The sequence below is a fragment of the Cibotium barometz genome, chromosome 19 (assembly GCF_041138505.1).
Source record: "Cibotium barometz isolate CiBa-2024 chromosome 19, ASM4113850v1, whole genome shotgun sequence".
Taxonomy (NCBI): Eukaryota; Viridiplantae; Streptophyta; class Polypodiopsida; order Cyatheales; family Cibotiaceae; genus Cibotium; species Cibotium barometz.
In genome coordinates this window covers 24,489,760-24,500,215 of record NC_141064.1, presented here as the reverse complement: position 1 = coordinate 24,500,215, position 10,456 = coordinate 24,489,760, and the positions used below count along the sequence as shown (strand labels likewise).

Here is a 10,456-nt window from a genome sequence, read left to right as displayed (position 1 = left end):
GTAACCTGAGACACAATGTATCGCACGAGCGCCATCCATAGATTTGCAGTCCCACTTCTTGCTTCTATCCATGTCGCCTTCCTTAACTTCCCAAAACACCCTGGTAACTGGTCTTACTTTGGATGCATACATGGCAGCAGCCCCATCACACATGGTTTGTCTTAAAAAGGCAACCACATCCTCTACACATTGCAATTTTCTACAGTCTGGCTTAAGCTACTCTTGAGTCAAATGTCTTTTGATAACAGCACCTGCACCATCATGTTCACCCTTCCCATGGCCAGATCCCGAGAAATGATGTGTCATCTTTAACCCTGTGAGAGTCCCATACCGGGCAACAAAGTAGAAAGGCCTCTTTGCCTTAAACTGCGAGGCTGCCCCGTCTGACCACACCCATGCTCCTTGAGGGATAAGCCTAGCTCTTTCAACCATCCATGATGGAGCATGAAGCAATGTTGAACAAAAAGAGTATCATGAGTTTTATCATCAGAAATGTAAAAATGATAATACTTTTGAAGACTTCCTGCAATCTGCACATATGTGATATGGACAAATATTGTAACTTGGCAAGAAAACCAATGCGTTGATTGAATCTCATTTTGTTCTTTGAATGTATAATTTTCAGCAAAGTCTACAACTGAAACAACCACATCGTCAGGAACACATCGTCAAGAAATACACGTAGACACTCTTTAAATTGCTCAGCTTGCCATCTGTAGATAAAGTTGTGCTTTATAAACTTTTGTAAGTGATCCCTAAAGAGGTCAAATAGTTCCCTAGGTTGCATCTCCTTGTGGGAGAGAACTTTTCTTTTCTTTTTCTTGCCAGAATCCGTTTCACCAACTTGAATGTCTTCAAAAATCTTCACCTTTATTATGCGTACGCTACTTGATTCCTCCATAGGACATGTCGAAAGCTTCTTTGAGGGTCCACAAGATGGGAACTCTCCCATCAAACACTTCAAAGCAAAGAAGTCTGAATTGCTAGGCTTCAAACACAATACTGATTCCCACAAATTTGTAAGGCTTGAGTAAGTTTGTGTGTGAGCTGTGCATTTTTCTCCAACACCACAAATGTTACATTGACATATACACTCTTTTCCATGCACACCTGGACTAGCTTGGCATAAATGGTTAATAGCATCTCGTAAGAATGACATCTGGACATGTGTGATGCAACAACAACTGTACCGATCTCGAAGCTTGCATACAAAATAAGGCTTCAGCTTTTCAAATGCTCTTTGGTGAATCTGTACCTCTGGATGACTCTGTTTGAAAGCAAGAAAGAATTCTACCTACAATAAATCAGGACAATAAATCAGTCTATGAACAACATATATAGCTTATAGAAGTTAAAGAATTAGAACTAACTTGGTAATTTATAAAATTTTCATGCCAGAAATAAACAATAGCTTTTAGGTTAAAGGTGTTAAGAGTGGTAGCTATTTGGTTAGAGTGGACACCACCAGGTAGATAAGGTAGCAACCATGTTAAGAGTGGAAGCTACTAGGTGAACAATGGTGGCTTATAGGGACAGAAAGGTAACTACCAGCTTTGGAACAGTAGTAGCTGGCATGTTAACAGTGGTAGCTACCTATTAAGAGTGAAAGCCACCAGGTAGGTAAGGTAGCAATCATGTTAAGAGTCGAAGCTACCAGGTTGACAATAGTGGCTTTTAAATACAGAAAGGTAACTACCAGCTTTGGAACAGTAGAGCTGCCATGCTAACAGTGGTAGCTACCTATATAGAGTGAGAGCCACGAGCTAGGTAAGGTAGCAACCATGTTAAGAGTGGAAGCTATCAGGTTTACAATGGTGGCTTTTAAAGGCAGAAAGGTAACTACCAGGTTTGGAATAGTAGCTGCCATGTTAACAATGGTAGCTACCTGTATAGAGTGAAAGCCAGTAGGTAGGTAAGGTAGCAACCATCTTAAGAGTGGAAGCTACCAGGTTCACAATGGTGGCTTTTAGGGATAGAAAGGTAGCTACCAGCTTTGGAACAGTAGCTGCAATGTAAACAGTGGTGGCTACCACCACTCTTAGCATAGTACCTATCATCAAGATACCACCTGAATCACTCGCAGCCTCATGCCTATGAGCTCCAAGCTTGGTAACTGAGCTCCAAGCCTGGGAGCCACCACTCTTAGCATAGTACCTACCATGAAGATACTATTCCCAGGCTTGGAGTTCATTGGTATGACATAAATCCTAACCTGATGCTGCTGGCCTAATAACATATGAGCTTGAGAAAAACCTTTGCTACCAATTTGTGAGCCTACCACCACCTTGGTGGCTTCCTTTGCTAGCCACCTTTACGAGGATGAAACTGTAATTGAAAGTGCTAGCTATTTATCTACAAGGGTTACCATGGTGGACTAGTATTACACACTATGAAGCTGGTGCCTAACTTCAGTCCTGCACTACCGACCAAAGTACAACCAAGAGGTAATTAGGGACATCTAAAAAGTATGGCATAACAAGGAAGACAAACTTGAGGTTGTTCAAGCAGATGCACCGGCGGATGATTCTCATACAGCTTTCGTCCAACACGCTTTCGTCATACATCCTTTTTGTTCGACGACACACGTGTATTGTTTGTCCAATATGCAATGACTAAATCTTTCACTTCCTCTGTGATTATACTTCTATGTTGCCGTTGTCTCTCACACAAATGCAATGGCAGCTGTGAGTCATGTTGCTTCATTTGAGATCTAGCTGCATAAAAATTCCTTCGATGAACTCCAAGTAGCCTTGATGCAGCTGCTATATTTGGTTTTCTACTTGTGGAATTCATGACCATCATGATACTTGCCCGTTTAACAAACAATTCCCTAGAGCTTTTTGGTCTTTTGACAGCCTTGAGGGTATTGTGTAATCCATGGAGCAAGATCTTATGATCCTGTGTGGATTCCTTAGCTTTGTGACAATTAAGAGATGCACAATTAAATGGTACATCTCTTAAAGCTCAATGGCTGCGTATACTTGTGATCTCACCCTTTTCTTTATTGTCAAGACCCTGTGTGTAATCCGTGAAACACTTAATCACTTTTGAAGTAATCACCTTCTCTTTTGTGATGCTGAGCCTGACTTGTTTCACTGGTGACTTCCTTGACTTTAACTTCTCACGAGATAAGCACGCTTCCGGCCTGTTTCGTACTCCCTGATTAATTTTGATTTGCATGGTGCACACTTGAAGGAGCCAGCACATGTACATAAGCTGCTTTGAACATCTTCTGCTTGTGCAATTGGAACTATTTCCATGTTGAAAAAACTCCTTTTGATCAGTTCAACAAGTCGAATGTGCTATTTGTGGATAGCATGAGGCTCCTAAGAGAGTCACAAGACACACACACACACATATGAAGTCGCCATCGAAGGTTGTTCATGGCAAAGAGAGAGAGAGAGAGAGAGAGAGAGAGAGAGAGAGAGAGAGAGAGAGAGAGATTCTACTATAGAGGGTAAGCCTTACCATCAATCACAAGACACACACAGACATGAAGTCACCATGGAAGCTTGTTCACAGTAGAGAGACAGAGAGAGAGAGAGAGAGAGAGAGAGGACGTGGGGAGTACTGAAAAACGGTTCTTTTTCTTTTTCTTTTTTTAAACAACCCACTTTTTGCTTTGTAACCGAAAAACGGTTCTTCTTCTTTTTCTTTTTTTAAACAACCCACTTTTTGCTTTGTATTAGATGGTTACTATCAATGTACTAGCTGTGTCCCGGACATAGGTATTAAGTCCACCTATTTATGCATACACCCATATCTGACATCTCAAACAATGCTTGTAGATGTGCCACATCCCTTGCATCCTTTTAAAGAATAGAAAATGTAGGTGCACATATCTTTCATACCATCACTTGGTTATCCCATCACCCACTTAGCCTATAAAAGCCACCAACTCATACAAATTGTTACGTTGGATTCCTCTCTCTACTACGACATTTTCATTGGCATCTACGATGACTACATTCAAGCCACGATCATTTATGTCTATATTGGATAAAACATCCCTCTTGATGTCTAGCACATGAAGGACACAAGGTAACTAATTCTAAGTGCCTTCATTGCTATTGCTAGAAATAAAAGAAATGACTCCTATGGGCATTTGCCATTGTGTTGCACCACTACTGGGATGGATTCCCCGCAAGCCTTGAGGAACAATGATGCTGGTGATAATGGCACATAACTTATCTGGATTCCTCTGCCTCCACCCCAAAGGAAGAGTAGGATCTGACATTATGGATTAAAATGGATCTGTTAGATGTAGAATAGGACGCATCTTCATAATTACTCAATGATTTGATATTTTTCTTAAATATTTAGGCATATTTTCATTAGTGTAGTCAGTGCAAATTGGCGGACACCAACTGGCCTAGTCTCACGAATGACCTTGACTTCATAGCCAGAGTCTCCCTACCAACTCAGACTAGAGACAGAAAATAACAGTGTTTTTTAAAACAAAAGCACAAAAAACTCATACACAATTTTTACTTCTGCGCATAATTTCCTCACCTCTTAGACAAAAGGAGGAAAAAAACGACTAACTGTCTCTGTCTCACGCAATTAGACAGAAAACGCAGAAAATTAATAGTAGTAAAAAAAAAACTCATATACACAACCCAACATGCTTAATGTGCAGCCGAGGACCCCTTCTTATATAATTTTCTTGGTTTCATTGTTTGGCAAATATCGTTGCTTCTCCATGCATTTCTCGAAGCCACTGTTACAATTGGCGGCCAGCTACTGATATCATGCATCTTCTATTTTTTCCATGTCTTTTGTGCAGTTGTATCACCATTCCTTTACCTCTTTGATTTCCCATTTCTAGTTGGTTGTGGCAACTGTGGCTCCATCGTTGGATTCCTCTCTTTTAGCGCATTTTCTGAGCTTTTAGCAGTCGTTGGCTGTCAAGTTTCCTTTTTTATTTTTTTGATCAATTTATTCTCAATGGTCGTGAGCCTCCTATTTTTGAGTTTCCTTGGGTATATGTTATTTTCCCCTTTCCATTGATTTTTTTAACCATATTCACTTCCTTTTGACATAAGGGTGTGAAGACCTTTAAACCCCCTTATACCCCCAAATAAATGCAAATACCACATGCTATATTTACAACTATGAGGAACACACAACTAAAATGCATCCTGTCTACACCCCCATAGCAAAACTCATTATTTCCTACCAAAAAACATATTGTTGTCTTTATTACCACTTTTTGCTTTCAGTCCAAGTTTTTATTTTGTATGTTTAGATAATTCACAAAAATTACTTGACATATTTTGCCAACCCCTAAGTCTGTGGACATTCATGTCCTGCAGCCTTCAAATAACGACTGTAGTGAATATATGGAGTCATCCTCTAAGTGGCTGCCCTCATAGGAACTTGTCCCCTCTTTCTCCTTGTTTGTTTCACCGGTGGTAATCATCATCATCCTTGCTACATATTTCTTTAGTAGATAACCATTGGCTCTTCTCTGGTGCAAAGTTCCATCATCCAAATCCTCTACCTAGTACAAGCCATTGGAAAATACTTGTTGTACTTTGAGAGGACCTTCCCACTTTGTTTTAAACTTTGTGTGAAATGATTTGTCCAGCTTGCTGTTATATCGGAGTACCAGATCACCTTTTTAGTACCTTTATCCTTGATCTTATTGTTAATTCTCTCGTTGATTTTGTTCTTGAGTCCTTTCATATTGTTCGATAGCATGCATTCTATCCAACTCTGCTATTTGTAGTGAAAGAAGCTTGTTCCTGAAAATATGTTGTGGTTCTTCACTTTCTCTTACCAAGAATTTTAAGACTAGCATCTCCACCTCAATAGGTAAAAAAGCTAAGGTACCATAAAGAATATGAAACGGAGGGAACTAGGTTCCTTCTTTGAGTGTGATCCTATAAGCCTAAAGTGCACAAGGAAGCTCTAAATCCCAAGTCCTTTCCTGGGATTGTGTCATTTTACTCGGTATGCATATGAGTTCTCCATTTAATATTTCATTCATCTAGTTACATTGGGGGTAATATGGTGTGGCATATCTATGTTAAATTTTTAGCTTCTCACATAGATGATCCATCAATTCACTACTAGAAATTAGCTCTAGTGGTACCCCAAAACGACACCAAATTCCCTCATATACAAATTTTGATACCTCTTTTGCATTGAGTGCGTTTGTAGCGTTAGCCTCTACCCATCTTGAGAGATAATCAATGGTTGTGAGTATATAACATTTTCCACATGCAGTCAAGGGTAATGGAACAATGGCATCAATCCCCCATTTTCCACATGCAGTCAAGGGTAATGGAACAATGGCATCGATCCCCCATTTTCAAAAATGTTAAAAGCAAGTATGACATTCCTAGGCTCAAACTTTAGTATTCTTCTTCCCATTCTTTGGCATGGGAAACATGATTTAAACCAATGTTGTAAATCCTTTTGGATTGAAGGCCATATAAAACCTTCCACAATAATATCTTTTATAATGTGATTTTGAAAGCAAAATGTCCTCCGCAGCCTCCTTCATGATTCACTTCCAAAATTTGATAGATTTCTTCTCTCCAAGGGATTCTTCTCAGCACTAAATCTGTTTCTTTCATGAATAAAACATCATTAATCAAGAGTTTGTTTTGACTTCTCTTAACAAAGTAATACCTCTTGGATTTTGGAAGATCTTGAGGCACTTTTCCTATCATGAGATATGCTTAGGAACTCTATTCCTTGATGTAATAGTCCATCCACCTTAGCTACATAAAGTATAGACATAATTGCACTTTAAGCAGCTTCGTGAGGTCCATGTTTTTTTTCCCTATCAATGTGGTGAATGCTCCATGCTTCAAAATGTCGAAGTAATCTCTTTACTTGTCCTACCCAAGCCTTGAGATGGGTATACTTGGTTCTCCATACTCCCAATACCTGTATGATTACCAACAAATCGTCTCCTTTAATTGCAATTCTTTTAATTCCAAAATTAAGACATACCTTTAAACTTTGACATAAAGCTCCATATTCGGCCTCATTGTTGCGTTTGGCTTCTAGTTGAAATCATGTTCTTTGTATTTCTTTCCCTTGTGAATCCACAACCACCATTCCTCTAGTAGCTTGATTTAAACTTTTTTTGAATGACCCATCAAAGAAAAGTACATGAGCATTGGCAAGTTGTTGACCTTTCGTTTTTTACTTTGTTTTTCTACCTCTTTTACCAGAATTGGTCCCTCTTTGTATGTGAGTAAATCGGCCAAAGAAGCTCAAGTGGACTCCTCAATCAAAAATGTGAATTCAAATTCCTGAAGTTCAACTATCCATTTGAGCATATCTCTTGACAAATTGCTATTATTGACAAGTTGTGGTAAAAGACAATAATTGGTCAACACTAGAAAGGGTTTGGGTAACAAGTACGATCTGAATCTTCTACAAACATAAACTAGGCACGATATTACCAATTCTAATTCAGGAAATTTTCCTTCCATCTCAGTTTTCACCCTACTTGCATAATACACTGGCTTCATGTATTTGGATTCATTCCCTTGTTGCAACATAATAGCTCCTATTGCATCTAGTCCAATAGAAGGATTCACATAAAACAACTTATCAAACTTAGGAGCTTTTATATTCGAAATTCCTCCCAACACTTCTTTAAGCTTGCCAAAAACTTCTTCACATTCCTCATCCCATTAAAGAGGATCTTTCTTCACTGCTTTTGTTGAAGTGGATATAACACTTGGAAAAATAACGGAATGAATCTTGACGGATATTTCACTTTTTGAATAAAAGTAGTTGTTTTGTAGAAGTAGGAGAAGATAATAAAATTAGAGATTTGACATTGTCTGAATCTGGTTCTATTCCATTTTGAGATACCATATGCATATGCCCGAGAAGTTTAATTCTTGGTTGCCCAATAATGTGAGGTCCCTGTTCCCACCGAGCAACGGATTCGGGGTACTAGCAGCGGAAGTAGCACTTCTCGCGCGGGAAAGGGGTCCCACACTCGGGGCCTCGCCCACCACGGATATCCGGACAAGAGACTAATCCGTTGGTTTGTCCAAAACCGAAACCGGAAAAACTTCCTTTTCCCGGAAAGCACGGGCGATTCCACCAGGATAATTCTTTACTCTAACGTAGTCAAGATCATTACTGATCAAACTGATCTGACTGCACCTTTAACGGTACTTGGTCAAATCAAGGAAGAACTTGCACTTGGATCATTGGGATCAACGCTTTTTTCCCCATCAAGAGGCACAGCCGTTGATTCCTATCCATAGAACAATTTCTATCCGGGATTTACTTCATCTATCGTAATAATAGAAATTAAATCTCGATTTACGGATCCATCAGTCCAGCCTAACCCCATCCGATCCCATGGGTTAGCCAACCGCCCAACCACTGTAGTGATGGGATCCAATTTGGAATTTGGTTAGGTTTTGTCCCAGGTACCAAGGAAAAGAGTTCCAAGGCCCCCTAGCCGGAAGTTCATGCAAACATAAAACTAGTCATACCACTTACACACCCAATATGAAATTGCCTTTTTCTTAGCATCAACTAGCTTTAAAACAATCCTTTAATAAAACCATTATGTCACTGATGACAATCCTCAAAGTCTCTGGTTGAATCCTTATTTCCAGTCATTCTTTCATCGGTATACTTATGGCATCATTGGCAACCAAAACGCTCACCACTTGTTCTCTCAGGGGCCTTTTCCATGGTTCCTAGCTCATAGTAACCGGCAATATATTCATATAATAGAATGGAATCTCCGTGGAAGATCAGCAAGATCAACCCACAGATCCATATAAAAGAGCCATGGACTCATCTGTTGAGGACCAGCAAGGTCAATCAACCAGATCCATGCCCGGTTTCAGAAAACAACTCTTACTCCTTGTTCCAATATCTTCCACGACGCACGTGTGGGTATCTTCGGTGACCCAGAGCCCGAGCACCGTATGGTCAGCACCCTCTAGGATCCTTCGCAGGTGACCTAGCGCTTCACTCATAGGCCGCTTCCTTGGTCCCTCATCCACCGTACCGGAAGCTCACCATTTAAATCGAGCCGAGGCTGGTCAAGACCTCGATCGACCTTGCTACGCGAGACGTCCTCCATTGACTCTCCGTCAGCAGTTGCAACTTTATCAGTTCAGTCTTCAATGACCTTAATCCTCAAGACGGTCAAAATGCTTCTCCAGCATTCTTGACATAAAACAGTCATTTACAAACAGTCACAAATACAGTTTCTATAACGAACTCTTGTCTTTCCATATTATCCACTCTCGGACCACATTACTTATTCCACATTCCATTCAGTGTGTACTCGTTCTCATCCATTCACTCATATAGACTACATTATCTCACATACATCTTCATATTCATTATTCTACATACATATCCATGTTCGTACGTCCACATCATACATCCAATTTCACATTCATACATACGCATCTACATGCATACATCCACATCTACATTCATACATCCATACCTCCATTTCCACATCCACACATCCACATTCATATTCATACATCCACATTCACATGCAAACATCCATTTTCACATCCTCATTCATACATCCACATTCACATACATACATCCACATCCGTATCTACATCCATACATTCACATCCACCTCTTCATTCACAATCACATCCATACATCCACATCTACATACATACATCCACATCTACATACATACATCCATACATCCACATCTACATACATACGTCCATTTTCACATCCTCATTCATACATACACATCCACATACATACATACACATCCGTATCTACATCCATACATCCACATCCACATCAACATTCACATTCATACATATACATCTACATGTATACATCCACATCACATTCATACAACCATATTACATTCATTCTCGTCCTAACACATCCCATATACATCTTAACACATCCTAACTCATCTTAACACATTCTATCACATCTCATACACATCTTATCACATCTTTTTACATCTCATACACCTCTTATCACATCCTATCACTTTCCATACGCATCTTATCAAATCTTATCACATCTCATACACATCTTATCACATCTTTTTACATCTCATACACCTCTTATCACATCCTATCACTTTCCATACGCATCTTATCAATTCTTATCACATCTCATACACCTCTTATCACATCCTATCACTTTCCATACGCATCTTATCAATTCTTATCACATCTCATACACCTCTTATCACATCTTATCACATTTCATATCTTTTTTTTTTAAAAAGAGAATTGATATAAGATTTCTCTACACATTTATTTATACATAAATTCCATTTAAGGAGACTAACACTTTCGAAATTAAAATCAATCTTTTATGCATCTTCTTATGCATAAATTCAATTTGGTAGGAAATTACACTTTTAGAATAAAAGAATTTCTCTTATGCATCTAAGTTAAGCATAAAATCCATTTATGAGGAAAATCACACTTTTAGTATAAAAAGAATATCTTTTATG

The 10,456-nt window shown here is 39.2% G+C and overlaps 1 pseudogene; it reads right to left on the bottom strand.

The window, feature by feature from the left end:
• Positions 1-216: 216 nt before the first annotated feature.
• LOC147628368 (uncharacterized) lies at positions 217-2,564 on the bottom strand (annotated as a pseudogene).
• Between the last annotated feature and the right edge of the window lie 7,892 nt (positions 2,565-10,456).